The sequence below is a fragment of the Podarcis tiliguerta genome, assembly GCF_965153285.1.
Source record: "Podarcis tiliguerta genome assembly, chromosome: 5".
Lineage (NCBI taxonomy): Eukaryota > Metazoa > Chordata > Lepidosauria > Squamata > Lacertidae > Podarcis > Podarcis tiliguerta.
In genome coordinates this window covers 46,683,559-46,711,364 of record NC_139538.1, presented here as the reverse complement: position 1 = coordinate 46,711,364, position 27,806 = coordinate 46,683,559, and the positions used below count along the sequence as shown (strand labels likewise).

At 39.1% G+C, this 27,806-nt stretch overlaps 1 protein-coding gene across 32 annotated transcripts in view; it reads right to left on the bottom strand.

The window, feature by feature from the left end:
* Positions 1-27,806, bottom strand: part of ADD3 (adducin 3) — a 93,894-nt gene that overhangs the window by 26,999 nt on the left and 39,089 nt on the right. For 9 of the 32 annotated variants that reach the window (XM_083441666.1, XM_083441653.1, XM_083441658.1 and 6 more), the window contains one exon: positions 22,944-22,968. The exons of 17 other annotated variants lie outside the window; for them this stretch is intronic. The gene's annotated coding sequence lies outside the window, so the exon portion shown is untranslated. Of the gene's footprint in view, positions 1-9,930; positions 10,039-22,943; positions 22,969-23,083; positions 23,286-27,806 lie in introns of those variants that run through there. 6 more of the 32 variants (XM_083441660.1, XM_083441669.1, XM_083441656.1 and 3 more) reach the window with 5 other exon arrangements.

The following is a 27,806-nucleotide window of genomic DNA, read 5'->3' as shown; positions in this document are numbered from 1 at the left end:
ACCAACTTTGTGCATACCATATTTGATAACATTTAGAACTTAAAACTGAAATATTCACATTGTTGTAGTACTTGACAGATATTTTAAAAAATACCAGTTTCTAATCTGACAGCATTGTGAAATTTCTCATCATTACAAAGCAACATAACTGGCCAGGGATATTCTTTATTTACTATAAGCTGGCAGTTGCGTGTAATTTATTGTATTCACTGTGGATCAACTTGTAGTCATGGAACTATTTTCTTTACTTTTTATGAGCTGTAAACTGTTTCTATGGTTCCACTGAGATAACCATGACACGTAAAAGAAACAATTGTACAATACATTTGGTTTTAATCATACGGAGTGTTCTTAAGTGCCAAGAGTTTGTAAGTTTGTAAATATTTCCTCTCTTGCAGCACCTCCTAGGCTCCCAACTTCTTTTGCACAACCAAGATTTGTTCTTTTGGTTTGCTCCAAAGTTTCCTTATGCAGCAGGAGAAAAAGTTTCCATTTGTTGTTGAGATACAAAAATGATATACTACTGCAAATACTAGGTGAAGGGAGTTAATCAGGAATTTCTTTTTTCTTTTGCACATACACCTCTCTTTCTACTGGGAATAACTCTGAAGATCACGATTTCTCTGATTACTTTTAGCAGTATGGAATCACACACTGTATTCATATCATATCATAAGTCATTCTTGATTTATGGCAGTTTTGCCTATCCTTAAAAATGTCAAGAGGAGAAACAGCTGCCTCTTTGCTCTGAGTGTAGGTTCAAAAGTTGGGAAGGCGAGCAACTCAAGTGACAGACATGCAGCAACTGGTAGATTTTACAAATGTTTACATGAACAACTGATCTTGCACCACACTGCTGTAGTATGTGCCCAACCCTTTTCCTAGTGCAAGCCATCGCAGCTCCTCCTCTTTGTCCACATTCTATCAAGGCTAACCTTTAATTCTTACAAGTCAACAATGCTATTATCAAGAAGTCAAAAGGTTATCAAGTTGTCTGAAATTGTGCCAACTGGTGAGCACTTCCCATTATCAGTCTATTCCATCTTGAAGGTCAGCCATATGCTCTAGTGAGAAAAATGGAACTGATAATCAGCAGCAGAGACAGAAGTTCACAAAGTTTTAGACAGGACCTTGATAAGAACTAGCCAAAAACATTAAAGCCCAGCATGAAGGAACTGCCTTATATTATTCTAAAATTAGCATTAGGCAAAACCTTTATTAGGTCAACAAAAGTGTCACAAAATAGTGTGCAAGATTTCAAATTCTCCAGAACTCTGTAGAAGATCACAAGACGACCCCTGCTGGGTCATATCAAAGGCATCCTGCTCTTTGATAGATAGATAACCAGATAGATGGCTAAGCAGATATCTATGGGAAGACAGCAAGGAGGACCTGAATGCACCAGCAATCTCCTCACTTCTGATTCCCATACTGCTTCTGACAGTGAAGGGAGAACATAGCCATGGTGGCTAGTAGCAACTGATAGACATAGCCTCCATGAATCTGTCTAATGCTTTTTTAAAAACCATCCATTTTGGAAGCCATCATGACATCTTGTGCGAGTGAATTCCTTAGTTTAACTACGCAACTGTGTGAAGTACTCTATCCTGAATCTTCCAAAATGCAGTTTTGTTGGATAGCCCAAATTGTTGGCTCTTGCGTTACAGAAGAGGAAGAAAAACTGCTATTTATTTTCCCCACACCATGAATAATTCTATAAACCTCTATCTAGCCTCCCACTGCTTACTCCCTTTTCTTCAAACTAAAAAGCTCCCAATGTTTTAACCTTTCCTCATATGGGAATTGCTCCAACCCCTTAATCATTTTGGTTGCCCTTTTCTGAATTTTTTTCTAGCTCTGGAATATTTTTTTTGAAGTGAGCTTGCCAGAACACTACACAATGTTGAAAGTGTGGTTGCATCATAGATGTGTATAGTGGTATTATGAAACTGGCAGTTTTATTTTGACTCTTTCCAAATGATTCAAAACATAGAATCAACCTTTTTCACAGCTGCTTCACAATGGGTTGGCAGTTTCATTAAACTATTTACTAATACTGCAGGGTCTCCTTCCTGGTCAGTCACTGGCAGTTCAGAATTCATTAGCATATATGTGAAATCAGGATTTCTTGCTACAATATGCAAGCACTGTAAATTTCACATTAACAGGGTCTGCCTTAAGCCTTTGTGGCACCCAACTGCTGGCATTATGTCATTTCCCTTTCCATTGCTCAGCTGAGAGAGAGAAATGTGATCATCATCTTTGAGTCTTGGGCAGCTGTCAAACAGCTACTTTTTACCCTTCCCCAAAGAAAGCAACATCCATTCTCCTTTGTAGCTTTTAGTTATTTAACCCTTTTCTTTCACTCCTCCACTCGGCATCCACTCTTTTTTTTTATTTCCCCCTCCTTCAAAACTATCAGTCAATACTGTGAATTTATCCTTTGATTCTAGGAAGCATAATGTATATTGCAGGCACCGCCACCTATGCTGTTAAGTAGTAGCAAGAGAAGGTGTGCATGTGTGCTTGCCAAGCAGGTGTGCTGCAATATCTGAAAGTCTGACTTATATCAGGACATCAGCTTCAGGAAAAGTGCCAGCAAGAAGAGCTAAGTGCAGCTTATATTTCCAGCTGCTCTTGCCTAGCAACTCTGCTACTTTTTGGGTAGGTGATAAAACCAACCACACTTAAACCATAGTTAAAGAAAAGCCTGCCTATGCATATAACACCAAGCCACACGTAAGATCAGGAAGCCAACAACAGACCTAGTTCCACAAACAAGCCATAAGGCATAAGGTTTATTTAAACTGTGGTTTATTTGTTGCAAGGCAGTAACAACAAAATTTCTAAGAAAAATAAAATTTCTTTTGAGGACAATGAAGTAATGTAAAGCCTAGAATTGGCTTGTGCTCTTCGTAATTTGCTTGGAATGACCACAAAATTGAATAACTGTTGAAGGACTTTTTTACTGAAAGATGTTTACTGGTCTAATTTTGATGCTCAAACTTGAGGAGAGCAATTACACTGTATAAGTGATCTTCATTAATTTGCATGATTTCAAAGCATACTGATCTTGTTTACAATTCAAAGTTGATTTCCAGATAAATGTAGGAGGATGACTACTAGCTTCACTGACAATAAATGTCCATGATGTGATGGAAATAAGAGATTTAAATGTTAATGAGAGTAAATATGAGTTAAGTCACTAAACTGGTTAACATCTGTATTATACATGGAGCCAGGAAACTGCTCATATCTCACTTGGCAAACATAAATTGTCTGAGAGATCACTACAACTTAATTTATTCATCTAATATTTCATTGGATGCGATACATAAAAAGTCTGTCTCCTGGACTGAAGAAGGGGTGAAGACTATTTCGTAGTGAATGCCTCTAGAATCCTTTAGAAGCCTTTTGTTTTAAGCCAGTTTCCAATTGTACAATCAGGTTTTTTGAAGAGAGAGAAGATAGACAAAACTCCTTTATATTTGTTGAAATGAAAAAAGGAAGTGCTTGTCCAGGACTCTTAGAGACAATTAGGATTAAACGTTACACAGAGACAATTTTCATGGGGTAGGGATGTTATCACCTCACCAACTGATTAAAGTGATCAAGAACAAATAGAGTGGGTCCAGAAACCATAGCAATGTTAACATATTCTGCAGAACAGTCCAGACGATAACTGTTTACTTTTTTAACTGCAGCATGCAACATTTCAGTCTTGGATTAGGATGCAACTGTGGTGAAGTTAGTTCAAAAGGTACACACCCCACCAACTTTGAAGACCCACCCAGAGGGTTTATGGGTTCCTGGTGAAGGTGTGATGTTGGATGCCCTGTTGCTGCTTTCAACAAGGACCCATGCACGTGTGTACAAAACTGAGGGTTACATGTGAAAATTACTGTATGCACAGACTATGAATTCTTGCCTGTAGTTCCTCCTTGCCCTGGGATCAGGTAAAATGATAGATGTGCTTCATTTTTTCTTACATGGGGAAAGGGAATAGAGATGTCATTGCACTTTCCTGGAGTGCCTCCACTAAATTCCATGTCAGAGCTTCTTTTTATTTTTCTGGTTGTGGCCTCCTGCTGGCAGTGATGTCATTGTCGTGTGGCATGGGTGGCTCTCAAATGACTCTTATGCCATGGTAGGCCAATATTCTTTATGTTCAGCACACATACAGAGTGGTTCCTGTTGCAAGCACTCCTCCCTGAGCTGTATCACTCCCCAATCAGCTACAAGCAGTAGTCACTCTGTTGGGAGTGGCATAACTTAAAGGGACAGTATCAACCTATACTGTGGTCTCCAAGGCTAGAACGTCTTCTATAGCAGGGATCAGCAAACTTTTTCAGCAGGGGGCCGGTCCATTGTTCCTCAGACCTTGTGGGGGGCCGGGCTATATTGGGGGGGGGGGGAAATGAATGAATTCCTATGCCCCACAAATAACCCATAGATGCGTTTTAAATAAAAGGATATATTCTACTCATGTAAAAACATGCTGATTCCTGTACGTGGGCCGGATTTAGAAGGCAATTGGGCCTTAGTTTGCCTACCCAAGTTCGACAGTCTTCTTCCCTTGCTTTTTTTTTAACTTTGAAAGTTACCATAGCCACCACATAATAGAGCTGTAGTAATAATGTGACCAAGCCTAGCAGCTACCATATAACTTTTTGTTGTATTTTAGCTGTTTCAGTTTTGCTGCAGAACATTCAACATCCTGGCAGCTCTGTATCAGTGGAAGCACATAAAACTTGTAGTCCGGTAGATTTACAGTTGCCTTCACAAAACAACTCTTCAGTATTTTTTTCATGGGTGCCACTTTCCTTGGCATCCTGTTGCTTTCACACATGCCTCTGTTGACCTCCAACTTTCTGCACTCTTCCTTTCCTGGCTGTGCTTATCTTCTATTTGCTGCTTTGTGCACACCTCACCTCTTGTTCTCTCTCTCATCTTCACATCCATGACATTCCGTTCCAATTGCATGCCGCCTTTCAAATCCTTTCCCCCAGTTCCCAGTCCTGCATTCCCATTTCCTCTCAAGCCTTCTGTGATATAATAATAACCACTCAATCACTGAAAATGGGGGATAAATTAAAAGGCTCAGGTACCGCGAGTGAACAAAAGATATCTGTCTAGACCCATCATGAAACAGCTTTGAACTTTTTAAAGTATCTCCAGGTATGCATGGGTTTAACTTTTTTCAGAAAATCAATTTATTGCATTTCTGATAGTGAAGAGAAACAAGATTTTAAGCCTGTGATAATAGTTTGAAATGCATGCAAAAGATTACAGAAGTTGCTGCACATAAGATCCACAAAGTATCACTTAACTTGTCACTTTCAGGATCCTCATAAACATATTGTTTACCATCTGAAGTTGCTCAACAGGAACTTTTATCTTGGCGTGATAATAGTGGCATGGACAAGGCTCATGAAAGGAAGGTGTGGGAAGTTACTAAAATGATTATCTACTCAGCTGAAAAATACTCTTGTTTTTCTTGCATTACAGTTTATCCACCCAGGCATGCCAATGGTGAGCTTGGCTATGAGTTGTGAAAAATCCTGTGTTATGTAGAATCAGAAGTACAAACTTTGCAACACTGAGAGAACAGAGAACTTTCGCCATTATGAAATCATGCCTTCTGCCTGTTCACATTAGTTTACAAAGCTGCTATGGAAACTGGCTGCAAACATATGAGTTTTCTAGCTATGTTAGATTCTGAACAGAAATTCTTTTGTGAGAACCCATGAGGATCAACAGCCAGTGCCAGCCACGTAATGAAATTCTAATTACTTCCATCATGTCCAACACAGCGAAGGCCTGCCAGTCACTCATCTTCCTCAGCAACAAAAAAGATTTTAAAGAGAAAGATTTTAAACTTCAACACTTATATGTCACTAGCTAGTCATGGCAAACAAATTAACGCAACAGATTGATTTGAACAGCCTTTGAATTAGGTTCAATAACAGAAGGGTATTCAAAGGGTCACTTTGCACAATACATGTTTTTCATCTATGCAAGCAGCCCTGAGCAAACTGGTGTGTAGTATAATAATAATAATAATAATAATAATAATAATAATAATAATAATAAATTTATACCCTGCCCATCTGGTATACAGACAAATATCCCAGTGACTCTAAGTTGGTGAAGGTATATCCATGCCTACACAGTGCACATAGTCAAAATTCCTGCAGAATGAGACTTATGTGGTGTAACCTAGGGCTTATTGACAATTATGCATACTACTCAGACATATGTCTAGGTATGATTCACATATGCATGTACAGTGGTACCTCTAGTTATGAACTTAATTCGTTCTGGAGGTCCGTTCTTAACCTGAAACTGTTCTTAACTAGAGGCGTGCTTGCTGCTGCTGTGCTGCCGGCACACGATTTCTGTTCTCATCCTGGGGCAAAGTTCTCAACTCGAGGTAACTCTTCCAGGTTAGCAGAGTTTGTAACCGGAAGTGTTTGTAACTTGAGGTGCCACTGTACATTGCATTAGTTAACACCACTTTATTATTGAAAAATTAATCTCTAGAAGCAGTATTTGGGGAAATACTCCAGTGGAAAGTATTACACTGTTGTTAACATCAGATATTATGATAAAATATGAAACATGAAAGTTATCTGTAATTCATACATATAAGTCATTAAGTAAGGAAAATGCATGTATGAAGCAAACGACAGACACAAGTCCCTATCAAAATCTAAAATCTGAGGCAGAGTTGGGAACTGGTAGCCTGAACCTGGCCCACAAAACATTTTGGATGAGGTCACCCATCTCTCCATTGCCCAAGCGGAAGTGCAAAAGTGCTCTCTTCTGCAACCACAACATCAAGCAGTAACTGAAGAAGGTGGGCAGAGTTTTGCTTCCCTGACCTTTCTTGTTGCATGTATGTGCATGAAAAGTGTATGCGTAAATGTAGAGTGTGTGTGCATGCTGTGCATGTGCACTGTTTGCATGTACAGTGTGTGCTAAGAGAGAGTGTGGTGCGGCCCCACCTATTGTCTGTGCTGGCTATGCCCACTTTTGTTTTGACCACACCCACCATTGGCACATGGCCCTGGAAGGTTGGCCACAAAAAATATGGCCCTCTGCCTAAAAAAAGGTTTCCCAGACATGGTCCAAGGTAAGATTAGGTTAAGGAGAAAGGACTAACGTGACACCAGGGTTTATCTTTTTAAAAAATTATAATATGTACAAAATGGTGGCAATCATGTAATGTTAGGAGGCACATTATATGTTTTGAATGTTCATTCTGAATGGTTTAATTGCTAGAGTTTAACTATGAAAAATGCATATTGCAGTAAAATACAATTTTAATACTGTACTTTGAAATTGGCAGAAATTATACCCTTAAGGAATAGTAGATATTACCCAAAACACCACCATAGAATTGCATTTTTAGGTTCTTCAATAAGCATTTAGAGTGCCAGGTTTTCAAGTGAAGTGATTTTAGCATTCTGAATATGAAGTACCTTTAAAACTAGTACATTTATTTTTGTCTCTTTTACTACAGGAAACAGTGGCAGGAAGCTCTGCAGGTTAAGTACAGCACTATGCTTTTGGCTAAAAAAAATTTAGAACATAGCCAGACCCTAAGTTCAATACAACTGCCAATTACTTAACCCATTCTAAGAACCAGCCAATACTTTCTTTTAGGACAGTACTGTGAACAAAATAAATATTGGCTTAGTTATGACACTTGTTATTTTAAAGCTTTAATAGCCTATTGTTCACTCATGGTTGCCTCAACAAGATAAAACACTGAAAACAGCATTTCCTGACAGGAAGTGAATTCCCACTGTGTATCACAGGATTTCAGCCAAACTCTCAGTTCTAGAAAAGGAATGGGACTCCAAGTCCAAACCACTGACAATTGACACAATTTCTCTCTTTCTCCTCCACCTTCCTTTTAAAAAGGTGAATTATTTTATTTTATTTTTTGGCCACTATCTTGCAATGAGATCCCATCTCATCACAATAATGCTCTTAACAAGCCCACAATGACACTGAATGCAACTTTACCCTCTCCACCGATTGCCCAGAAATTGATCAGCAGTCTGGAAGAAGGCTGGAGGTGTTTGGCCACTGTATTTCTAAGGTGCCTGGCTGTGCAAAAGTCAGAAGATCAAACTCCCTATGACAGGAGGAGATGGGCAGCTTCCTTTGTTACTGGGGAACCAAAGCACCTGGAATGTTGCAGCTGAAAGGGCAAGCTTCCTTGTGTCTTCCTTTCTCACAGGAATATGAGCCTTCAGAGAAAGGGATGCACAGGTTCTCTCTTACAATAAACGTGGGGCAGGTGACCATGATTTTTCTGCTACAAAGGATAGTCAAAAAATGTGAACTCATGAAAAAGTTCTGATAGCCTATATATCCCAGGATTCCAAAATAGCTTGGCTGCTTGCAAATAATTTGCAGTCACTTGGAATAATTAGTCAACTGAGTATCTCACCACATACCAGGATCATAGCTAATAAAAACAATGCAGAAGCCCTTCATTCTGGGCACCTCTCTTTGGCAATCATACATAATCAAATACTTCAATACACGTAATCCAGCTGGTTTTTGTTTTGTTTTTTTAAATACTATCCTATCCTTAACATTAAGTGAATTTCTGCTTCTACAACAATGAATATTTGCTGGCAGGATGGCAGGTTAAAGTTCATCTCTCATTCTATTTCCTGGACATCACATAGAATTGTATGTCATGTCAATATATGTCATTTTCAGTATTCAATGAAGCAAGGAATAGGATTATAGGACTAAAATGTAGAAAGAGCACAAGAAAACATGCAAATTTTCAGCATCAATTGTCAAAGCTTTGTTTTATATCAAAACTGAGATGCAGGTACTTTCAGACATCAAAATTAAAAAATGTGTGTTAGAGACAAGGTAGATTTAATAAAATTTGCCAAAATGTAAGTGAAGATGAACAGAAAAGATCCTAAAGATTTTAAGCATATGTTGCTTTTATAAGGTTGAAAAGATACTTAGGCTGCAATCCAATCCTGCTGATCTGAAAGTAAGCTCTACTGAACTCAGTGGGACTTATTTTTGGGTAGGCATGCATATGATTGTACTGTTAGAGTCATCCAGCTCTGGCAATATCAGAGACTTAGCTGACCACTTTTCCATCTTTGGATAAAGGACCATGTTAACAATTACAGGGTCATAATCTTCAATATGTGAAGCTCACAATTCTCTATGGAAGCACAGTGTATCTATCCTATAATAATTAGCAAGGGGGTAAAACTGAAATGATTTCGGGATTACCTCTGAAATTTTGAACTCAGGGTTCTTCCAATTGTCCAGGAAGTATAGTGGTAAGATAGCACATCACATCCAGGCAGTTTATAACTCCAGTGTGCAAAACCCATGCACAACTGCCTAACAGAGTTTTCAGGCAAGATCTGAACATGATGCCTGAATCTGCTTAGAAGTCAAAAGTATTCACTTTACAGATCTGGGTTAATTTGTGTCTATTTCTAGTTTTAGAAATGTTTCATTTTCTTCTTACTATATACCTTTAGATTTAATGATTTATCATTTGTATGCCCTTAATGTATGTTAACACCATAACTGGTCATTTTATCACAGGCAGCCCATCCTAATACCCAAATATTTCATTACTGTACATAAAACTGTCATTATCTGTACAGGTGTCCACCTACCACAAATGCAGAAAATCATTAGCATGGATTACATACTAGAAGTTAAAACTTGCTCCTAAGTCCGACCACATGAAACTCTTGACTAACTGCAAACACTTCAAAATTGTAAGATCTAATACCCCCTCAAGAACCCACTATGAACAATAATATAGAAGGGGAAAAAAACAATTTGCAAGAGAAGAGATTTGCATGGATAGAAACACTGCCTGCAGAGGAAATAGAATAATTCACACAAATTTAAACTTACCATTCACATTGCTAAACCAAAGATGAAGGCATCGTTTTTAGCATAAGAGCATTGAAATACGCTTCAAAACAGTCTTTGGCTGTGTCTCTCCCCAATTGGTCCGTCAAATACACAGCAGCTACAGCACAAAGCATCTTTATGGGTGGAATAAAAGGCTCTTTAAATGAGCCTTTATTTTTTTTTATTGAATGAACCCACTCTTACACAAAGTTCATGCCACGATGTCTCGAAGAGCAGAATTACCAGATCACAAGTTATCATCCAATTCTGGTAAATTACATACCGTAAACATGCAAGTATTTATTTGCTATACAGTTAGTAAATGAATGTTTAATCAATGTGTGCAACATTTTAACATTTCAAAGCCTTATTTACAATTGACAGTGAAGTCTCCCTAAGGTTATTGACAGTGAAGTCTCCCTAAGGTTAAATTCAGGGTGTTTTTTTCCAAATAAAAAACTTCATTCAACATTTGTTTACTCTGAGAATTCCAAATATGTTTGAGCCATCTTTCATTACCTTCTTTCCTGTCTTAAGTCACTCTGTAATTGTCTAAATTATGAACTTCATGCTCTGCCTGTACAAAACCAATGATCATAGTGACATTTATTTTGGCAAGGTGTAAACAATAAGATATCCCTTGAGCAGAGGTTAGAACCTTGTGGACTATTGTTGAACTACAATTCCCAATCAGTCCCAGCCAGCATGACCAAAATATTTTTGCTAAATGTATGAAATCTACAGCAGAAAAGCACTATATTTTCTTCCTCCAACAGACTGTAGCAGCTGCCCAACTGCCTTATAAAAAAACCCTAAAACAGGAAACTGAAGCTGATCACATATGGCAATGCTGAAGAAATCTTGCCCTGGAGGTGACCCTTCTTTTTCATCATGTTCTTCATAATACATGTGGTAAAGATCAAGGGTGGAGCTCTTTCTGCGGACAAAATTACTATACAAAACTGTTGAAAGCATGTACTTTGCACTGGCCAAGTCTACAAATTCTGTTATCTGAGGGTTTGGAAGGCACTGTAAATGTTTTCCTTATCATAAATTCTGATAAATATGAATACAGTTTACATAAAAGCTACAATGATATGGGCCTAGAGGGACACACACAGAAAGGAAGATTTTCAGTTTTGGATGCAAGTCTATAACATCCTGCCAACTGATGTTTTAAAGAGACCCATCGGAACATTAGCCTATTTGCTCTCCCACCAAATAGAGGTGTGTATTCTCACTATTATAGGGACGCGGGTGGTGCTGTGGGTTAAACCACAGAGCCTAGGACTTGCTGATCAGAAGGTCGGCGGTTCAAATCCCCGGGATGGGGTGAGCTCCCGTAGCTCGGTCCCTGCTCCTGCCAACCTAGCAGTTCAAAAGCACCTCAAAGTGCAAGTAGATAAATAGGTACTGCTCCTGCGGGAAGGTAAACGGTGTTTCCGTGCGCTGCTCTGGTTCACCAGAAAGCGACTTAGTCATGCTGGCCACATGACCTGGAAGCTGTACGCCGGCTCCCTTGGCCAATAAAGCGAGATGAGCGCCGCAACCCCAGAGTTGGTCACGACTGGACCTAATGGTCAGGGGTCCCTTTACCTTCACCTATTCTCACTATTGCCTTGCTTCAAATAGTGAATGAAAACAAATCTGGGCATTTGTAGCTGCCCTGGATTCACAGAATGACACATAGAAGAGATGAAATTGTCTAATGGTATCAACAAGTTGTTCTGAGATGCCAAACCTTGATATCCTTATAATTTGTCACTTGTTCACTGACCTGGGGTAAGCAGTAATTGGCTCTTGCTGAGCACCTATATGCAATGTGCCTTTTCTCTTTCAAATATCTGAAGTTCAAAACCTTAAAAGGGTTTAGTATTGGCTGATTCTTTATGATAGCCCCCCTCCCAATAGCAAAAAATGGGGTGGTCTAGACAAGCGTGATTATTCATTTTGTGCTCTCCTGCCTTGAATACTCTGTACAGTATTCAAAATTTCAACACTTGAAAAAAGCCATATGGTGGAAATCCAGGGATGGGTGGAGCTTACAAAGTCATTTTTATCACATACAAAATACTTAGCTTCATTATTCATATTCACTAATACATGTTTTGCTTCACTCTCTAACCTACTTTCTAAATACCATTACTCTCTCACTTATATGAAGTGGAAACAGGCTGCTCAATTTCTATCAGGAATGTAGCAAAAGAGATGGGACAGGACTTTATAATTTCCCCTTTCCTCATGGAATTCTTAGATTACATAAGGGGAGGAATGAAGTTCCTAGTTCTTTTCCCTTCCTTTCCAACTTCACTGGATTTTCCCTTTCTAAAGTTGTATTTACATGCACAACCTTGTCTCCCACAATGAGGTCCGCGACGAAATGAGGCAGAAAATGTTTGATTACTTCACTACAGAAATAGTTTAAAGGTAAAGGTACCACTGGCCGTTAGTTGCGGACGACTCTGGGTTTATGGCGCTCATTTTGCTCTATAGGCTGAGGGAGCTGGTGTTTGTCCACAGACAGCTTCCAGGTCATGTGGCCAGCATGACTAAGTCGCTTCTGGCGAACCCAAGCAATACACGGAAACGCCGTTTACATTCCTGCTGGAGCGGTACCTATTTAACTACTTGCACTTTGACATGCTTTCGAACTGCTAGGTGGGCAGGAGCAGGGACCAAACTGTTACGATATTGAAGCAATGAGCTCACCCCATCATGGGGATTCAAACTGCTGACCTTCTGATCAGCAAGCCCTAGGCTCTGTGGTTTAACCCACAGCGCCACCCGCATCCCACAGGAATAGTATAGCCAGGTGAAAAAGTGAAGACCACATTCCTCATGGTGTGTAGAGGCAAATGGAATGATATCTTTTCCTTGCATTCTCATTTGTCACAAAATATTTCACTTAAGTGAAGGTGATCATGCCTCCCTCCAATCATTCTAGCCATCAGTCTCCTCACAGCTGGACCTATTAATTTATAGCTGCCAAAATCATTGGAGGCTCATCTAACTCAGACTGAATGAATGCTTTATCCAGAATCCAACTTCTAGTTTAACTCTAAATTTTCCTGAGAACCCAGCTTAAATGGTTAAGAAAAGGCAATTAGCAGACCCATTATACCAATGTGTTTTGGTTCGAATTGTTACTGCAGTCACTGCAGAATTCACTTCTCTTGAGTATACTCCCCAGTGCATGAAGTCAAGTACTAACAACAGAATGCGCTGTTGACACCTTCAACATACTTGGTCAATGAATGCATGCACCTGCAGGACCTACCCTCCATACATTCCGTAGAGTGTATTAATAATGCTTTTGCAGGTGCACTGCTGTATAACATAGAAGTCAATTTCCTATCTTGAGGTGAACTGAGTGTGGGGCAAGGGATTGCCTACACCAGGCATGTCTGTTTCGGGGGCCTAAAAAAAGCTCAACAACTTTGGCCCTTACACATGTTCACTTCATCAAATCTGGCCCTCTTTGAAAAACCTTTGGGCACCCCTGGCCCACACAGAAAATGAGAACAGGGCTATAGTGTTGGCTTATATATGTCATCATCATTACCACTTTGGCTGAAGACTTGCCAATGCATGAGAAAATAGTTTAGGGGAAAGTGCATAAATTAAAGGTTTTTTTAAAAGAATCTTGTGTACATTTCTTGATCATTAGCAAAGATAGCAGTAGCATACCTGCTGATTTCACATTCTTACCCATGAAATTTAACTTTTTCTATTATTTATTTATTATTTTAAATCTCATACAATGATATATATTATTTATTTTAATCACATTAGATTTGTCAAGAACATTCATTAGGATGTGTAAGGGGAGTGAGATACATGAGATAGTATCAGCCAGTATGGTTTGTTGTTAATTACTATTTGTAAAAGTATTTTTATAAACTTAAAACAAATTTGTTAATACTTAAAAAGGTAACTCCTAAATCCTCAAAACTTGCCAAAATTGAGTAAGGTCATATGTATTTTTGTCCAAATTATCATATCAGTCCCAGAATATGTTGCCTTAATCAGAGCAAATACTTCTATCATCATATCAGTTATTGGCAGGTTCTGTTATATAGCCAATTGTAATAAGAAACAAAAAGTCATCCAGGCAGTAGTCCATCAACTGTAGCTGAATGAACTGTAGCAGAACCCTTTTTATCAAACCAGTAAAACCAAAAGAAAAACAAGACTGCTTATATTAACTAAAGTGGATATTTGATATGTACATTTAAAGCTTAATCCAGTCCTATGATGGGTGTGGCACCTGTATTAGATCCCTATAGGGTAGGGTTGGAAAGTCTCTGGCCTTCCAATTGCTGCTGCTGTTGTTTAGTCGTTTAGTCGTGTCCGACTCTTCGTGACCCCATGGACCAGAGCACGCCAGGCACTTCTGTCCTCCACTGCCTCCCGCAGTAGGAATTGTAGTCCAAGTGCTGATGGACTACAATTCCTATTATCACTGACCACTGGCTATGTTGGCTGGTGCTGATGGGAGTTGGAGTTCATTAATACATGGAGAGCCACAAGTTCCTCATCCCTGCTTTAGGGCAAAAATAAGACACCTGCCCTCCTGCCTCCCATTTCCATGCACCAGAGTTTCCTATTTCTATGGTACCCATGCATACCAAGGGGGGGGGGGAGACCAGAGGTCTCCTGCTTGTGGGGATTCTTCTGAATAAACACTGCACGCTCCAAGTATGATTAGATCAAACCATTGCTTTATTCTGTATTTTTATCCGTAGGAAATTAATGAGCATTTAAACTTCATTTCTACACTAAACCATAATCCAATTATATATCAGTATTGTATCACTGCTTGTCAGAATATTTTGAATGTGTTTGACCTAGTACTGTCAATGCTCAGTTTGACAGAAAGCTGAAAACTTATACAAGACGCTGACATTTTTTCCTTGAAAAAGTCCTCTCCAAAGCAAATTACTTTTGTTTTAAAGCAAGGCTCTGCCCTTTTATTTCCCAACCACCACCCACTCTTCCAAATAAACAAGTGAGACAATGTTTCATAGGAATTTTAATTGTTTCCATAACTCTCATTGTCTGCCAAAAACCACTTAATATGAGATAGCTGAGGGAGGACACACAAATACGTGCACGTAATTGTGTAATGAATGAAAGAACATGAGGAGTTTCAAACTTCTGCTTCAGTTAATCTTAGTTTGAAGAAGAAAAATAGACACAAAAAATGTGGAGCATCATTTTAGATGCTCATCCCTGGACTCATATTCAGAATGTCAAATGCTGGTGGTCAAGATGCTTTGGCAGGGCGGTAAAGTAGTGTGGGACTGAAAAGGAGTTGTGGAATATCTTAGACTTGTTACACTGAGACAGCATCCTCTAGAGTCAATATTCCTATTAGATTAGCCTACAAAATAATAGACTCTGAAAGGTAGTCAGGTTATGGCAAGTGTGAGGGAAATAGAATATTTAATATTAAAATAAAATATGTAAGAAATTAAAACTATGCTCAAAATAAAAGACTAAACACATACAAAATCATCAGTTTAGCCAATCTAGGACAACATTGCTTCCAGATTCCCAAGAGGTAAAACTCCTGTTTATCGATACACATCCCAAGTACAGCTGATTCTTCTAAGGCAACATTTACTTAGTATTTTGACAGTCCTGTTCTATGTGTTGTGTATTGAAGGTCACACTGAACTCAATTGGCTTACACCCAAGTAAGCATGCATTGAGTTACAACATAAAGCTCAATATAGACCTCCCTATTTTGGTGGTACTTCCCCATCATCACCACAATTCCCTACAGTCTTCTTTCTCACTGAAACATTAACTTCAGTGTTTTTAAAAGGCTATTCTCTATTATTTTTCAGTCATGCCACTGTGATAATTCTTGCTTTCTACCTTTCTCCTGTACTTTTCCACTGAAGTATATAAGCTGGCGAGAACAAAGATGGTGAGGATAAATAGGGATAGGGAGTGACGGCACAGCAAGCTCCTCTAGAAGGTGTGAAGCAATATCAAGTCCTTAAGAGTTTTAATGTTTTTCACTTCTAGCTCCTTGGTGGACAGTGGAGTTTGGTCGATACAGTGGCTAAGAATGGACTGAATGAAACTTTCATCATGAAACTGAACTGTGGTTCAAAACACTTAGCATTTGCTTCTAAATTTGTCTGCTGATAGCCATGCGATTGAAGAGCTTGGCAGGGATGGACAACAGGCAACCCAGAGTGCAGAATCAGACCATCAGTCCATACTTGCAGGCACTCTTGCTACATTCCAGGTACTAGATGACTTCAACAGTGATATAAAGCCACATGATTTAGACACAGGCAGGAAGCTACAGGTACCTTGCCATAAACAAATAGCTAATGAAATAGGAAACCAGCAGGCTGAGTCTTGGGTGAGTAGCACTGAGGCCACTCTTCAAGTGTGTGGAGTCTGCTACAAAGTGGCCTCTTTAATTTCCACCACTGTAACCAAGGTATTTCTTCCAATAAACTAAGAAATATGTGGGTGGAGACAAAGTACTGTTAACACTGCAGTTTGCCTCTGGGCATTAACAGTAAACCTGTAGGTTAACTATCACACCTTTCAAATGTTAGAAATTGTTCTTGAATGCAGTTGATGATTTGTGATATGACGAAAGAGCAAGATTTGACATGATTCTGACAAAACAGCAATTCTGACCATTATAAAAATATGTACTTTTCTGTCTAAATCAACCTTTTGGAATTTATCTCAATGTTACCAATGGTTAAGCAATAAAAACAATACTCAGCTTTGCAGGTGATTATTTTCCTTAATTGCAGGGAAATAAGCTTGACACTCTAGAGGTTCTTAATTTTCAAAGTGTTGCAAACATAGATGGAGTCTTAATTTTTTCCAAAATAATTGCATATCTCATATTGAACTTTCAAAATTAGTATGTCTGCAGGAGGTATTTAAATCCAAATGTATCTATAATATTTGTAACTTTAGACTACTACTGCTGGAAATGTCCATGCTGCTTTCAGGTCTAAAAACTTGCCTTTCACAGCTGCAAAGGAAATGACAAGAGAAGAAAAACACAGGCAGCAGAGATCAGCAATTAATTCCATCCACAATTGGCCAGATGTTTGCTCAAGGAGGAATCAGTCTGTTTCCTTTAGGGGCTGTTGCCACTGAAAACTGATCTTGTGCTTTCAGAGACACAAACTGTTTGTAACATGTTAGGAATGCATACTGGATCACATAGAGATGAAGAAATAAAATCCAGATCGGGCTGTCTGCAGCGTGTGTTGCATATCTCGACTAAGAGGATCAAGTTATTCTATCCCTTCCCTTCCCCCACTCTCTTGATAACAATGGACAACTGCCAGCTCAGTCAGATTAAGTACCCAGAGTGGACGCAGTTGTGCTTTACTGGCAAAAGAAAGGTGAAACATTCTTAGGGCTCTATCTTTTGTGGCATGTTAAAGTCATCCAAGGCATTATGTATTTTAGGAGGTGCTTGCCAAACAAACAGAATCAATGGCACACACTATTACTTGTGCTAGCTGGTTTCATGAAACTACTTTGAACAGCGCAACATATCTGGGCAGGAAAAACACAAAGTAAATTTTAGTTCTCGTTGGTATGCTGAACATATAACTAACTACAGGAGCTTTCCACATTCTGTATCCCTACACTGTGACATAAAAGCAGCAGCTTATCTAGAAAAACAGGTAAAGCAAAGCGTGTGCATTTTACCAAATAGCACACCACCCCCTAGTAGCTGCAGGCAGCCATTCAACCCACAATTTCTCACATGCATTGCATCTTACAAGAACATGCATTTAACATGCCCCCACTCAGATTGCTATCCCACATAGCTCTTCAGTTAATGATTAAAATAAACCCATGCATACAGTTGTTCAAAGGCAGTGTACTGTCCAATTCATATGCTCCTGAACTTCAGTTATTCATAGTCAATCAATCCATGTCCTAAATATACTCAGATTAAACAACACCATATCTGCTTTTGGTTATACAAACTCTGAAGATGAGGTGCTGCATTCTGCACTCTCTCTTAAGTGAAAAAATGCTTCTGGTATCTTGCCAGCTCAAATTAGCACAAACAAATACTACAGCACATGCCAGACCTATGCCAAAATGAATCACAGAGCAATACACATGCTTTGTATATTTAAATAGTACAGGTGCCTGTCGATGCCAATGTTACGTGGTACTTAAGTGAGGAAGAAATATGGGATCAACTCACAATCAAGAGGTGTTTGTGGTTAGTGTTCTAAGTAAGGTATTTGTTTAGCACTCAAGGAGTTTTAAACTGTTTTTAAAAGCTTTCAGTGAATTGTTTTAGTAGTGATATGTTTAATCCTTTGGAGAAAGGTGCAATATATAATAAATAATAATAGTGCGCACTTCACACGATCAGGTGCACCTGATTTAAAAGCCCAGATATTTGAAGGTATGTTTTACCTTAGTAATAGAACAGCTAGCTGTTTAATACATATGTCCCTTGTCAGTATGAACACAAACCTTTAAATAGCTGTGCAAACTGATCATTCTGATTAATGGTATCTCTTCTCTAGAATAGATAATGGATTTCAGTATTCCTCTTGAGGCTGCTAATTGCCTTTCTGAAGTGTACATCAAAGCAGGAAGCTGCATTCATCACCCTACTTTAGGTTTTAAAAGTTTCTAATATTTCAGAAGAAACATTAGCCATGTTTGCCCACAACAATAAGCTGGACTTTTGGGCTTTATTGTAGTTTATTTTGAATGAGCAACATCCCAGTACCCAATTGCTTGCACTTCACTCCTCCCCTGGTGTGAGTGGCTCCCCATTACCACTAAAGTAATAAGCCACAATCACTAGCCAGCCTTAATCAATGGTTTGTTGGCATGCTGATTTTTGGCTTGTTGGGAAGCAACAAACCATGACCCCTGGGTTTGGATGAAATGGAAAGCCAAGGCTTCCTGCTTAGTGCTGGGGGAGAGCAAAGCAGGAGCAATTAGGCAGCATGGCTTATCACTGCATGTGCGCACAGCTTGTAACTTCTAAGTACTTTCTGTAGGATTGAGATTCCTCCCCTCCTGCACCTCCGAATCCCTGCTATTAATATTTATTTACTCGGAATCCTCCTCAGCCTGAAAGGCCTCAAGGGTAACTAACAATCGAAAAGATACAAAATAGAAACACAATAAATTAACCATTAAAACAGTGTAACTGCATACTTATAAACCAAGCCAAAACCAGTATCAAACTCAGTTTAAAAAACCAAGCTAAAACACTAAGATCAAAAAGCCTGTGAAAAGAAAAATACATCCACCTGTTGCCAAAAAAAGACTTTAGATCAGTGCCAGATGAACCTCTGTGGAAATCTATTGCAAAGACAGGGTGGCACACCTGAAAAGGCTCTGGTCACTACCCATCTTAATTCTAAAGGTCTCAGATGAAGACCTCAATTTCTGGGCATTTTCATGTGGGAACAGGTGGTCTTTAAAATAGAAACGGCTGCAAATGCTTTCTGACTTTTAAGGAAGTTATGAGAGATGCGCATTTTATAGCTGATCCATTTCTTAACACTAACTGCTGCTGACTCAGCAGCAGAAGGCTTACTCAGATCAATTTCCTAGACTGTTATCTTGTTTTCCTTAAGAAATTCCTATCTGCAGCCTGCTAATTGACACTGGACTCTGGGAACCTAAATATACACAAGTTTTCTCTGTACATGCAAGCAGTAGTGAACTTCCTTAGGTATGGATTGATGTTGACAAAACAATGAAGGTCTGGCAGTTATCCATTAACATACTCCCCCAAGAGGATGGGGAGAGAGAGGACAAGTGGTCTTGACATTACTAGCAAATTAAGGCAGTGAAATTAATTCAGTGGTGTGAGTTGAGTCTTCTAGCTTCAATTTATTCCACACTGGAGAGCCATGCTATTAGTTTGATATGGGCCATTGGAGCTATTGGTGTGTAGTCTCTTGTTGAATTGTGGCAGGGTATGCAGCTGGTTCCTACTCAGGATATCTTCCACTTTACTTAGTGCACATTATATAATTTGTGTTTGATGTATCTGAGCTAATGGAACAGACAAGTTGTTTCATATTTTGTCTACATAGTTTTGTTTTTGTATATATATGCAAAATGGTTTAAATCCATAATCTTATAATATGAAGCTCAAAGCCACTTTGCTCATTCCCATTACTGCTGTAAAGAGATAGACCCTGTGCTGAAATCACAGTTGATGTTGGTTCTAATATCCCTGCAGACTAAATCACTAAGTGACAGCTCCCAGCATCATCATACGGTAAAGATGTTGAACAACATGGGGTATAACCCTGAGCTCTGTAGGACTCCATAGCATAAACGTCATGTTGTTGTTGTTGTTTAGTCGTGTCCGACTCTTTGTGACCCCATGGACCAGAGCACGCCAGGCACTTCTGTCTTCCACTGCCTCCCACAGATTGGTCAAACTCATGCTGGTAGCTTTGAGAACACTATCCAACCATCTTGTCCTCTGTCTCCTTGTGCCCTCCATCTTTCCCAACATTAGGGTATTTTCCAGGGAGTCTTCTCTTCTCATGAGGTGGCCAAAGTATTGGAGCCTCAGCTTCACGATCTGTCTTTCCAGTGAGCACTCAGGGCTGATTTCCTTCAGAATGGATAGGTTGATATTCTTGCAGTCCATGGGACTCTCCAGAGTCTCCTCCAGCACCATAATTCAAAAGCATCAATTCTTCGGTGATCAGCCTTCTTTATAGTCCAGCTCTCACTTCCATACATCACTACTGGAAAAACCATAGATTTTACTATACAGACCTTTGATGTCAAGGTGATGTCTCTACTTTTTAAGATGCTGTGTAGGTTTGTCATTGCTTTTCTCCCAAGAAGCAGGCGTCTTTTAATTTCGTGGCTGCTGTCACCATCTGCAGTGATCATGGAGCCCAAGAAAGTAAAATCTCTCACTGCCTCCCTTCTAAACATCATAGGTTCAAGTAATAGTCTGCAATAAAAGTCCACTGATCCAAGAATCCTAACACACAAATTTTCTATTGGCTTACTAAGAGTTTACTAAACTTGACAAGACACACTTTACACAAACTTTAGAGAGGTGGGAAGAATGAGCTATAGGAAAAGAAATAAGATATGTAGATATGGTTAAGAGTGTCAGGATAAAACAGTAACTCTGGAGTCATTATGAGTTATTCTAGAATGGGAGGCCATGAGTAAGGGATTGGGATCATACTGAAGACAAAGATGAGCATAGCTGAGCTATTCAAAAGTAAAGGTAAAGGGACCCCTGACCATTAGGTCCAGTCGTGGCCGACTCTGGGGTTGCGGCGCTCATCCTGCTTTATTGGCCGAGGGAGCTGGCGTACAGCTTCCGGGTCATGTGGCCAGCATGACTAAGCCGCTTCTGGCGAACCAGAGCAGCTCACAGAAATGCCTTTACCTTCCCGCCGGAGCAATACCTATTTATCTACTTGCACTTTGACATGCTTTCGAACTGCTAGGTTGGCAGGAGCAGGAACCGAGTAATGGGAGCTCACCCTGTCGCGGGGATTCAAACTGCCAACCTTCTGATTGGCAAGTTCTAGGCTCTATGGTTTAACCCACAGCGTCACCCGCGTCAAAAGTAGTACAGGGCTATTATTCCTAAACAGTCACCCACTCATTACACTAACCTGGAATCACTGAGATCTTTAGTTAAGCCTAAGTTTATTGCTATAAAAACACTCAAAATACATAATGTCATTCTTTTACAACATGTAACCAGTTCATCTAACATTTTGACCCTTTTTTCACTGACCACAAGGGTATTACAAGAAATGTGCACATGCCTACACATAAGCTGCAAATGCAGGTGGAATGTTTGCTCTCCTTTTAAAAATGGTAACGGGTAAGGGTACACAATTTTGGAAAAAAGGAAATAATAAATAGGTGGACAGGTCTTGCCTGACCAGCTAGTCAAAATATGTTTGTAAAGGCAAATAAACTGACCTATACTGGATCAGAAGCACTGTGCCCCAAAATGGTTGCTTATTTATTCGATTCAATTTATGAATCACTTTCAATAAAATATCTCAGAGATTTCACAATAAAAATGTCAACAATTAAAACAATTACATGTGCCAAAGCAATAAAAATAATTCCATATATAAAACACTTAGTGGTGCACCCAAGGTTTCACTATCAATTCAGCTTAATTTATTTCCAAACTCTGATATAGACAGCATAAAACCAGACATAAAGGAAATGGGATGAAAAAAATTGCAACTTCTCAGAGGAAAAACCTCAGCAACTGTGAGGCATCCAGCGGTGACTAAATCCAAAGAATAAAGCTTACAAAAATGACATCAGTTTCAGCTGGCATGCCGATATACTTCACTAGCACAAACAATAAAGTTCTTAATAACATATCATTTTTTTAAAGCCAGTTTTTGCCACATGCATATTTCAAATCCTCATGTTATTAAAACTGCACAATGAGGTTGATAAAATTGCTTGAGAATATATTTATACAGTCTCTTTTTAGAATATGTTTGCAATAGATATGTTTGCAATAAAAGTATATCAAAATGTTGCGAAGGACAAAAATGACATCTATTGATGATTTACAACTCTGCTGGTTAAAAAGTGAAGGCTTGTGGGATAAAAGTTTGTTTCCCAACGGTTACTTTTCATTTCAACGTTCCAACAAGTTTATAAAAACAAGAGAGAACCTATTGTTTTAAGTTTGTCTGAGTTGGTTACTTCTAAGATAGCAAAGCAGGAGGCAAGAGCTTAGAATTAAGTGCTGCAACATTAGGGTGAATATTTTCTTACAATCCTTTATTCTGGTTTATTTAAAACCTAAATTGAGAATTCTTGTATGACAGCAAAATATAACTCCCCCCCAACCCGGTCACTTGCAAAACTAAAGAAAGATTTCATGAAAAGGTTCAGGGGAAAAACATGTCTCAGAAACTAAACATGCAATTCTCTTAAACCTGAACCACCCTACAACTGAACGTGCAAGGGAAAGAACAGATTGTGATGCTTACCTTAAATGAGGCCCCTAGAACTGAACTGGAAAACACCATCCATGTTGGGGGAGAGAGGAGAAAAACAGCAACATTTCAACTCCCACCAGAACTCACTCCTGCATAATTTCTTTTAAAAGCCTTAGCCAAGTTTTTCTTACCCATAAGTGCAATCAAGAACTTTACATTAACCTTCTCCTTTTTGTGTTGTATGAAACCACTTTATCTCATAGCCCAGGAATCTGACAGGGAAAGCGATATGGAAATTTATCTGCTGCCAGAAAACGGCCTTCATGCTTGCGTATGGTACTGGAAAGAGGAGGGACCGTTGGGCAGATAAGGAAGAGCATTTTAACACTCTGCAGACGCTGTAAGTAAAATAACAGCTACTTGATATATTTTAAAACACAAGATTTGTTTTCATAAGGTATTCCTTAAGATACTTTCTAGGCAAATTCATTAATCTGCCCAGAGAGTATCTTTAGGAAACTCCCTATTTAGATACTTGTGAGGTAATAAGATTGTACAAAGTCATGTGGAGTTAAGAGTCAGTTAAGAGTTAAGAGTCAACTCGGTATATTTGTCATCAAACAAATGTAGATTAACCTAATTAAATTTTGCAGGCTGGCTCGTAGTAAGCCTCATGGACAGGGATGTTGACAATTTAAATCTGTGTCAAAAAGTTCATATTCTGGTGCAGGAAAAGTTATGCAAACACAGTTGAGGGCAGTGGTTATGTATTTCCTTATTTTAGTCCTACCTTGCATTATGTAGTCCTATATGTCTTCCTTTAAAACATAGGTTCGAGCTATGTTAGTCAAAAATGGAATACAAAAACCTTTTGGAATAATGAACGTAACACAACAGAGATGGTATATGGGTTGAGGCAAGAACAAACCTATCTTTATAGAAGGGTCCTAATAGTGTTACTCTGCCAATGTTCTTGTTCAGCTGATGAGTTAGCTTTTCTATGGTAACTGAAAATGGCAAATCCTCATTTTACTGGTATTAGGATTTATATGGATTTTTAGCCTGCCCCATTATAAAAGCTCAGGACAGATTTGAAAACAAATACCTTCTCCAACAAAATGGATTAAAAACAGACAACAGAACTGAAGTTTGATACACTAAGGGATTCTGCTGTGAACATTTCTCTCTATTTTCTGTTATAAGTGCCTACCTATTATTTTGAAGAACTGAACAAGCATTTTAAGAGTGCAGAAGCAAGAACACAGCAGGTGAACCCAAGTTAACACCAGCGCTTTGTAAACTCCCAAACAGCTTCTTGGCAGTTGTTTCAATGAGCTCCAAAATGCAATGTAATACAATTATCATTACTATTATTATTACTGCTTAACAGGAGGTAGAGGGGCTGCACTGCATTAACATTCCCCCTCTACCTCCTGGTTTGCAGCAGCAGCAAGGACAACAACAACGGTATGTGAGCACTGATAAGCACTGCTGGCTTTCATCATTTCCAAAACTTTAATTTAATTTGTTCAGATGGAGTGTTGAGGTCATTACTGTACAGGATGCAAGTAAACACTATTTTAATCTACAAATGTCATGAATTCACACTCCTTCTTAAGTTAATTTTTAACTGGGAACTACCACGTTGCTTGAAGATAATATTCACATATTGTTTGCACTAGCATCTGGGCAGCATTCCAATATGTCATCATTTTAGTAAAAACTAGAGTTTGATATATTAGCACAATCAGCAATGAAGAGTGGCTGGGAAAGAGAGAAGAGACACAAAGCCATTTCCTTGCATGTTACAGCGCACAGTTGTGAACACTCAGGCAAAAGAGGGACTATCTTACTAAAGAGTTTCCTGTGATCAACAGGAAAAAGAAGTTACAGGAAAAAAGAAGCTACAGTGAAAACAGTACTTCTTTCCTTTCCAGAGTAGATAACACCATTAGCACATCCTGTTTTTACTGTGGTATCTGAAGTAAAGTAAAGCAAATCATAGGAATCATATATAACTGTAGCAAATATACAGCAAGCATACCTTGGGACAGTAGGATACTTAAGAGTGTTGGACTAGTACTGGGTAGATTTGGGTTCTGATCCCTATTCTGCTATAATGATCCCTGGGTGATCTTGGACCAGTCATTATATCATAGGATTGTTATGAGAACAAACAGGCAGAGCACAGAGAATGATGTGTGTTGCTTTGAGACTGCTGGTGGAAGGGTAGGATATCAAAGCAAACCAACAATATAGGAAAGAAAAATACCATTGCTATTCACAAGTAATAATTCAAGATCCCACACATCGCAGAATCAGTTCTAAAAATCTCTAATGTATATCTGTCAAGAGAGCGCCATAAGATTTCTGACTGGGATTTGATGAAAGATTTAGAAGACTCAAAAGAAGGCAACCGAGACATCCAATTAGGGGGGGAAGGATCCAATGGAAAACATAACTTATCTGAAGGTTCTTTCACTTCACTTGAAGGTACTTAAGTTCCACCTCTTAATCATAAACCGAGTTTCACATACAACAGATTCTGATTCCCACATCACAATTTTGAGCACTTTAACACACAGCACTGTTTTCCAACTTTTTGTCTAAATGTTCAACAATGTCCTTTGAAGTTCTTATAATATTTGGCTAAGATAAGAATGAAGAACAAAATGTTAGATTTCGACTTCTATTAGCACTAGCCAAGATAGTCAATAGTCAGGGATAATGACAGCTGGTCCAACAATATATGGAGAGCCAGAATCCTCATCTCTTGCTTAAGAGGACCAGTAGTTACAGCTTTAAGATAGCATTAATACTTCAACCTGATTCCATTCTGTTCCTTCCTGGATGTTCCAAAAAGTACCATTAACATCCCTGTGTATCTGAATTGCTGGTTTATTTAGGCCTAGTTCCTGCTCCTCCTCTTTCTCACACTCCTCTTGCTCATGCTAATCCCCTTCCACTTTTCTCACTTACTTTTTGTTTTGTTTTAACAATGCATTAGTGGTGGCAGCACTGGTGGTCTCTCTCTTTCCCCTCCCTACCTTGCTCAGAGGAAATGCCAAGTGGATTGTCCTTCAGAGCCCAGTCTTCTGAATACATTGGCCAGGAACCCCTGTGCTGCCACCACTTTGCTGCAGGCGCTGGACATTCTGTGTAAATCTAGTTAGTTACAAGTTTAAAAACAGAGCTAGGCAAGAAAGAGGAGAAGATGGAAGAGCTCACTGGAGCCTCACTGGGTGGGTGGCCCGCAAGCAAGCCAGCAAGCAGAGAGCCCAGAGGACACCAATTCACTGTCCACGCTTTCAGAGACAATTGTCTCAGCTTGGCTCGTGGAAGTGCTGGCCCTGTGTTTATTTATTCATTCTAAGTGTTTATATTCCCACGCTAGCAAAAATTCACAGGGCAGCTTGCAAATCAAAATACCAGACAATTTAAAAGACACACATCAAACAGAACCAATATTAACATGCAATAGCAGCATACAATCATTTGGCAGGGATTTAAAAACTAGATTGGACCTTAACAGATTTAAAAGCATGACAGAAATAACATGATTTCTGTCTTGTGCCAAAATGATATCAAGTTCAAGCTACTCTGGGGACATGGTTTTAAAGATGCAGGGGGCACCGCTGAAAAGGTCCTCTGTGATAATCTTTTGCTACATCCCACCTGTGGTGGCATCAGAGGAGGATTTAAGATGGTGGTCTTATTGGATAGGCATAAATGGAGACAAGTAATATCTAAACTATGGACAGCACACAGACCAGGGGCTCCAAATCATTTTCCTAGTTGCCACTTCACATATTACACATTTCTAAAACAGACCTCAGATTCAAGCAAAAAATGACATGCAGTTTTCCATGTGCACAAACTATGCAGAGCCTGTGTTCATACTGTAAAAGACACATGCACAAACGCACCAGTGACACATAAGGATGTTCACACAGGATATATGCTGTTTCCTACACAGACAATTGTGTTGAAAATGTGTTGTGCTCAGCTACAGAATTTTATTTTTGTTCAGAAGCTAAGTGTTCCAACTTCTGATCTAAAGTGAAAGCTTACTAGATATTTGGGTTTTACTGCCCTTAATATTTGCTGTGATTTTTTTGCTAACAAGCTCAACCAAGGTTGTGGAAACCAAATGACAAGTCCTGACTCAACATTTGAGGAACATTAATTCAAACAAATCTCCTTGGATAATTGTCATGTATATGAAGACTTCTGTAGTCATACAGGTGGGGGGATAGTTCTCAGATTGCCTCCTTCCACACTGGTTTGCTAGGTAGGTTCAGATAAATTGACGGGCGGAAGAAAGTAACCATTTGCTGTTTGGAGACAGTTGTGTGTTACTTATCAATTTCAGTTCCAGGGTGACAATTCCCATCAGATTCCTCTTCCTTTGGGATATGGGAAATTCGCCTTTGAAATCTTTTTAGGGAATGAGCCATGACAGCTGGAGAGAAAGTGTCATGGACAACTGACAAACTGCTGCATAGCTGGGACAAGTCATATGCATGAACAGATTTTACCCAGGTGAATTGGAGAGTTCTACAAATAGTAAATTGGACTGAATTCAGTCTACACTCAGCCTCTGACAGATTACCCCTGAGGGAAAGTAATCCTAAAGAGAAAGTAGGTTGCTCACCCTTTGACTAGGGCAAAGCCAAGGTCATGCAGAACCAAATGAGATAATTATGTAACAAAGAGAATAATAATTCCCACCCACCCCCAATAATCAGGTAGGGTATACCTGATTTGCTTTTCTGGCAAATCATCAGCTAAAATTTGACAACAGAAAACAACCTATGCAGTTGACTGAAATTCATACACCACCACCCCAGCCATTGGTTCAGCTGCTTATGCATTATGCATTATGCTTATGCATTATGAACTGTTTTATTAACT